Source organism: Drosophila kikkawai, chromosome 3R (assembly GCF_030179895.1).
Source record: "Drosophila kikkawai strain 14028-0561.14 chromosome 3R, DkikHiC1v2, whole genome shotgun sequence".
NCBI classification, from domain to species: domain Eukaryota; kingdom Metazoa; phylum Arthropoda; class Insecta; order Diptera; family Drosophilidae; genus Drosophila; species Drosophila kikkawai.
Window position 1 is genome coordinate 16,848,687 of NC_091731.1, and position 6,997 is coordinate 16,855,683.

A 6,997-nucleotide genomic window follows, 5' to 3' on the forward strand; every position below is an offset into this window, starting at 1 on the left:
GAGCGTGTAGAAAGAATGGTAAAAAAAAATTCCATTAAAATTTTTGCAAGTTTTTAATTCGTTTTTTTTCTAGGGGGTGGAGCGGAGCTTTGCCTGAACACGCCAAAATGTTTGTGTGGTAAATCGAAAAGGGGTTCGGGTGCCGTGTGCTGCTCGCTGGGGATGCGTGCTCTCATCAGTAACGTGAAAATTTCATTTTGTCGGCGAGTTGGGCAATTTTTCGTTAAATTTTTCCTATATATATAAATTTTTTTTTTCTGCAGAATTAGACTGTGTTATGGTCATGGCTGTGGCATGCGGCCGGGCGTGACCAAGAGCAGGGTTTTCGTAGGGGATTTTCAAAGGGGGTTAGAGCCTGAATCCTGTTCATGTGCACGGGGTGTAAAAATGGGCGTTAACTCAATAAATTAGAATTTTTTCCGTTGCACAAAATTGTTAGAGAATGCGATTTCTCGCTTTACACATTCCTCTCTTTCTCTATTTCTCCGGATCCGGGCGTTTGATTAAATATTTTTTTCAATTTGTTTTTAATGAAAAAGTGATGAAAAGTAAGGATTTAATTGAAAAGCCTACGAGATTTTGTTAAAGTTTCTAGTTGGAAGTTAAATCAATTAAATTTTGGAAATTGCAACTACTTTTTGAAATTCAATTTTATTTTAAAAGGATTTCTTAGGGACACTTTTGTTTTTTCTGGAAAATGCTTCTTGAAGATTGTAGGTCAAAACAGACAAAAAAATATTAAAACATCAGATTTCCTTATAAATTCTTTTATAGGAATTATTTGAATGATTTTTATACCCTTGCAGGGTATAATAATTTCAGTCAGAAGTTTGCAACGCAGTGAAGGAGACGTTTCCGACCCTATAAAGTATATATATTCTTGATCAGCATCAACAGCCGAGTCGATCTAGCCATGTCCGTCTGTCCGTCTGTCTGTTTCTAAGCAAACTAGTCCCTCAGTTTTAAAGCTATCTGAATGAAACTTTGCATTTCTTCCTTTCTTGTTAATTTTAATTTTAATATAAAAAATCAGATTTTATAATGCAAAATAATATTTTTCTAAGTGAAGGAATCATTTTCGACCCCATAAACCATATATATTCTTGATCAGCATCAACAGGGGAATCTTTCTAGATATGTCAGGAATAAATCGATTTTTTGGCCATTTTTGCAAAATTTTATAAGGGGTTACATCATTAAAATTTTTGATTTCGATAAAAAATTAAATTTTCAAAATTTTTAAATGAAGTATGCAGATTTATTAACTGTAGAAAATCTTGCACAGAACAGTTTTCCGATTTAAAATTAATGCTCTTTTGGCCGAGTTATGATATTTTTAATTTAAAAAAAATCAATAAGTTTTTTAATATAAAAAATCCGATTTTATAATACAAAATAATATTTTTCTAAGTGAAGAAATCATTTCCGACCCCATAAACCCATATTCTTGATCAGCATTAACATGCGAATCTTTCTAGACATGTCTGGAAAAAATCGATTTTTTTGCCATTTTTGCAAAATTTTATAAGGGGTTACATCATTAAAATTAGCAAAAATCGCCAAAAATTTTGATTTCTTAAAATTTTAAATTTGGTATGCAGTTTTTTTAAATTAATAAAAACTAACACAAAACTGCTTTCCGAATCGAAATTAATGCATTTTTGGCTTAGCAAGGGTAAACCAAAAGTATACCAAAGTTTTTTGGCTGGCCAAAGTTAGCTTTCTTTCTTGTTTTTATTATTTTTAAAAATATACATATATATATATAAACGTTTTTTTCAAGGTGTTTTACAAATATCTAATAAAAATTGCATTAAATTGGTTTTCTGTATTTTTTTATAGCAGTAAGATAATTTCCACATTGAGTTAATATTGTTTTAAATTAATGGTTCTCAATTAAATTACTGAATACGTTATTTTTTTATAATTTTTTCAAACATCGCCTATTTCTCACTATTTAAATAAGAGTTTTTTTAAACGGAGTTAAAATAGGCAGCATATTTATTGTAGTTGGCGTTTGCTTTTTGTCCCAGTTTAGCTGATGAGGAATTTTTTCTGACACCGCGGAAAAGTATGCAGCTTTTGAATGTTAATGTTTTTTTGTATTTTTATTTAATTTAATATTCGCATGTGTCAATGTGGGGCAGGCGTGGGACTCTGAGGGGGTGTTTGCTTGCATAAGCCATATTCATCCGCCGTGTTGCCACTTGCCGTGTGGGGCTTTCGTTTTTTGTTTTCCTTGTTTTGTTTTTTGCTTGTTGCTTATCACAGTCACTCGTCGGATGTCTGATCATATTTGTTTGCGGTCCGCACTGCGGTGGCAGCTTAACAAAAAGTGGTCAGCACACACACACACACCCAACAGCCGCAATTATAATGGCCGACGACCATGGCAACTTTGGCGCTTATTGAAGTTCAACTTTTATCAAATTAAATTTGCCGGATTACAGGTATTTAGAGCTGAACAGTCTGTGGTCGGAGCTCCTGGCAATACAAGTGGCATTAGCGGTTGTAATTGAATTTCAGCAATGTGCATGTACTGCCGCTTTTTTAACTGCGGCCTAATTGAATTTACTGCACATTTAAATAATAAAATAAGAATATTATAAAAGAAGCCGGCCTTTGTGTGTGGCTTCCTAGAATTCGACTGATTTATGTTTCGTTTTTGAGTCCAGTTGGAGTGACTTTGACAAGTCGAGAGGGAAAAATGGTATTCCTAATTTCCAAATTGAATAAACCCGTGTTGATATAAAAATAAAATGAAAAATTGAGTCGAAAATTAAATAAATGAATAAATAACTTTCAATTGTTTGCAAATATTTACTAACTTTGCTTGATTCCGATTGATTGATGGATTTATTTTTGGCAACATGAGGTATTTTATTTTTTCAGTTCGTTTTCTGAGAAGGAATTATTCATTTGTATTCCAACCGGGCAATTATTTCACTTGCCAAGTTCAGCTTTAATTAAAATTATAAGCACAAGTAGACTGCCGAGGAATTTGTCCTCTCGAACTGCACTTAGTGTTGGGCAAATGCTTTGAAAACCATTTAATTTAAAGAATTCGGCAAATTTTTTGAGGCTCTCAGTGCTAAGGAGGTGTCTATTTCGCAGACATTCTTGCCCTCTTTGGACCTCAGAGTGTAAGATTGAGACAGAACGCAGTGGCAGCTGCAACTCAATTATGTTGCAACTGGCAAGCATAAATTATTCACTTAAGTGTCGCAAATTACGTGAAAAAGCTTGCCACGCCGGCATTCGTTGCGTTGGTTGCGTTTTACCTGCAAAAACACTTCAACGCACACGGACGCAACTCAATTTGAGCATAAATTGCATTTGGTCCGAGTGAAAACCACAGCAGCAGCGTCGGATTCAAAAGCAGGTGCCAGAACAGGACAGGATGCAGGAGCAGGGGCCGCCACCTCATCGGCTTTAATAACAAACACATTTTAAGTGCACATAAAACGACTTGCAAGGCAGCTGAAAGCACTGCCCCAGCTCCTTTCGAGTTATGCACTCCAAGGATATGCCCCGCATTTTATGCACTCCCAAAGTAAAGTTATTGAGTAATCAGCTTTAAGATTTTTCGAGCCCCCCTCGCATCCACCGTTGGCCATTTGTTCGCTCCATTTTGGCGAAAGTAGCCCGCAAGCGGCAGCTGCAGGAGGCCAACTGCATCCTGCCCATAAAATGCCCGAAATGTATGCCGGGGCACGTGGCAGCTGAAAATGATTGCGCGACATGCTTGGTTTATGCATTTTGGGTGCCACAATTTATGGGGAGCTGGCGGTGGTGGTGCTTGCACCCCGGAGGCTCAAGGTGCTTAGAATCGCACTTAGCCACAGGCAGCGTGACGTATCAGTGTTAATAGGTTCGCCTTGTTCCATCAGCATGCGGCTAATCAGCAAGGGGATGAGCAGGGAAAACCTGAAGATACTCAACACCGGCATGCTTTTAACAGAAACTAAGAAAAGGAAGGGTATACTCCACATGCAAGTATCTAAAATGGATTCAAATTAAGAATAAGATCTTTTCAATTTATAAAATGAAATTATGTTGATGGAAATTGAAGATCCCTTCTGGGAAACCGAATGTATTATTCAAAATATGATGATTCCCCCAGGAGCATATACCACTGATAGACCCATCGACACCCTCTCCGAGAAGCTGACCCTGGAAAGAACTACATAAATTAGACGCAGACAATGAACAATGTATGTAGTTTGCGCCTGTTTGCATGCCACACATTTTTTACTATCCCGTTATCTTCCGCTCCTTCTGCTCGTATGTATGTTCCTGCACATCCTTTGGCCTTTTTATACCAGCCTAGTGTGTATCTGTTACTGTCTGGGTTTTTTCTGCAGTTGGCCGACTCATTAAGCCCCGTAATGACACTTTAACGCTGCGAGCACGTTCTAAGCTCGCCGGCAATAATTCATGCCACTGAATGATTTGTGGAGCCCTTGGCAAGGACGAGCGGCGTAGTGGGAGCCAGGACTCTGCCGATATGGGCAGCCGTCGAAGTTGGGCCCTCGTTGAAGTGTGAACATAATTTGCTGGCATATTTCAGGTAAACTTTTCCGCAGCAGCTGCTCCAGCAGACAATGGCAAATTATTGGTCGATTCCCTTTAATGTTTGCCACCATCTTGTACCTGGCCAGTGTGTTAATATATATGGAGTATACGAATTTTCTCTCTACGGTGACTAGTGGACTCTATAAATTATTTTGGTTTATCGAATTTTGTGTGTTGGTCATTTATTTAATTATTATTCATAAATAGTTTTCTAATTTATAATTCTTTAAAACTTCATCAATGTTTCAATTTGAATTTTAATTGTGCCAAAATATGGTTGCAATTGACATTGCTGAATAACCAAAATGAACAAATTAATTTGAATGATTATTTTCTAAAAAAATTGACATTTTAAATATTAAATCAAGTAAATAATATATACAAAACTAATAAAAGTGCGAAAATATGGAAAATAACTGTCCGAAAATCTCGACCAAATATTCCAGGAACGAACGTGCCAATAATACGTAACAAAAACGACTCGTTGGTCACGGAAAGTGTGCCAAAAATTCAAGAGAAAACTTTAAAAATTCAGGGTAGAGAGCAAAGTGTTATGGTCATGGTGTAAATATTTACATGTTTACATCCACATATACACGATGTGGTCAGCAAGACAGAAAGCGGCCACATTCAAAAAAACCGCAGCAAACTAATAATAACCAGCAAAGCCACATGGCTAGAAAAAAGTGCTGGGGGGTGCATGAAAGAGGGAAAGGGGAACAGGACACAGGGACAGTGGGAGAGATATGTGTTAAGTGCGCCCAAAGTGGACATGAGGTGGGAAGGAGATGGCAGCAGAACACAGCAAACAGAATTGCAGCCGCGAAATTTACAAATAGCTTTTAGTGTCGCCGCAAAATACAAAGCACTCCCACACCCACTTGCATACACTATTCGAAAGTAAACTCTTCATCATGCACTGAGAAAAAAATTTAAGAATTTTCTATAACGTTTTCCTGTTAGGTTTTACTTGATACTCTTGTATTTACCTCTGTATTTAAAATATTACTCAAGACCTTGAAAAGGATATATATATATAACAAATAAAATGTTGTTTTATATATACTTCTAGGTGATTATAAATTCGCTTTAAAGGCGAAAATTTTTCCCAGTGATATGTGCAACTAATGCACTCAATGCATATCAGCCGCAGGACTTTGCCGGGTGGCAATAACGCTAAACAAATGCGCCAAGTTGCAGGCACTAGGAGCTGGTAGCGGGGACTCCGTCGACTGGAGTACAGTAATAACTTCGCCACTTTGGACACTCGGGAGAGCACGTCCAATTTGTCACGAGCCAGCGGGGTTGGGCTCTCCAGCTCTAAAAAATTGTTAATGTAAAATGCGAGAGCTGAGAGCCCGAGACCGAGCCCGAGCCCGCAGCCAGGATTCCGTCCATGCCCGTGCCCGTGTCCATGTCCTTGGCCACTAATTAATGCGGCTTGTTCGGCTCGCTGGCCATGGCTGTTTTGGCAAGTCGCAGCTAGCACTTGTAACTGTCGGCAGAACCGACATTACTACCCAAAAACCTTCCCAGAGACCCCCGCACCGAAAACCCCTAGGAAACTTCCCGCTTAACATTAGGCGTGGCCGGCTTCTGTAGATTTTTTTTTTTTTTTGTGTTGGCTGCATGGCCGTTGGCTGGAAATTAATTTTTGCACTGCCGCAGTGAGCTTTTCAAGCGATCTCAGTCCCCGGGCACTCGACTTTTTCGCATTTGCTTAACTCGGCACCGATTGCCGCCCACAGTGCGTATGCGTAATGACATATTTGGGGTTGTCCGAGAGTGGGCCCTTGGGATTGCTACAAGAGTTTTATGGCCCTGCCCAGCATGTTTGTGTTGGCATAGCATTTGGTTTGACAGAGACCCTGTAAAAAGTAAGCATAGTTGGCAGAATGTACCATTTTTGATTGTCTTTGAAGGTATATGAAACATATGTGAAATGCAATGCTAAATAACTTAATTAAAATGGAAAGAGGATTATTTTTCTATTTTGAAATAGTTATACGTTTGACAACAAATAAAAACTGTGGCAGGTTGGTTCCATAAATTAAAGTTAACCTAGGCTTTTCACATATGCAAAGCCTCTGTTATTTCAAAAAATATATATATAGCCAGCATACCATAAAAAGTAAAATTGCAAAAACAACCCCGCAGACAGGGGGATTTTCACAATGCCAAAAACTTTTCTCATTACGAAATCGTTGCAACAAAAAAGTAAACAACGCATAAATGCATCCCCTCTTCCGAATGCAACAAGCAAACATTTTTTCGAGCCAAAGTTAAACAATGCTCAATAGTTTGTCTACCCCATTCATTTGTACTTTGGCCAACTTTGGCAAACAATAAAAGTGCAAGCAAAATATTTGCCGAATGATAAAAGTTAAGGCGTCCTTGGATCGGGGAAGAGAGCGAGGATAAA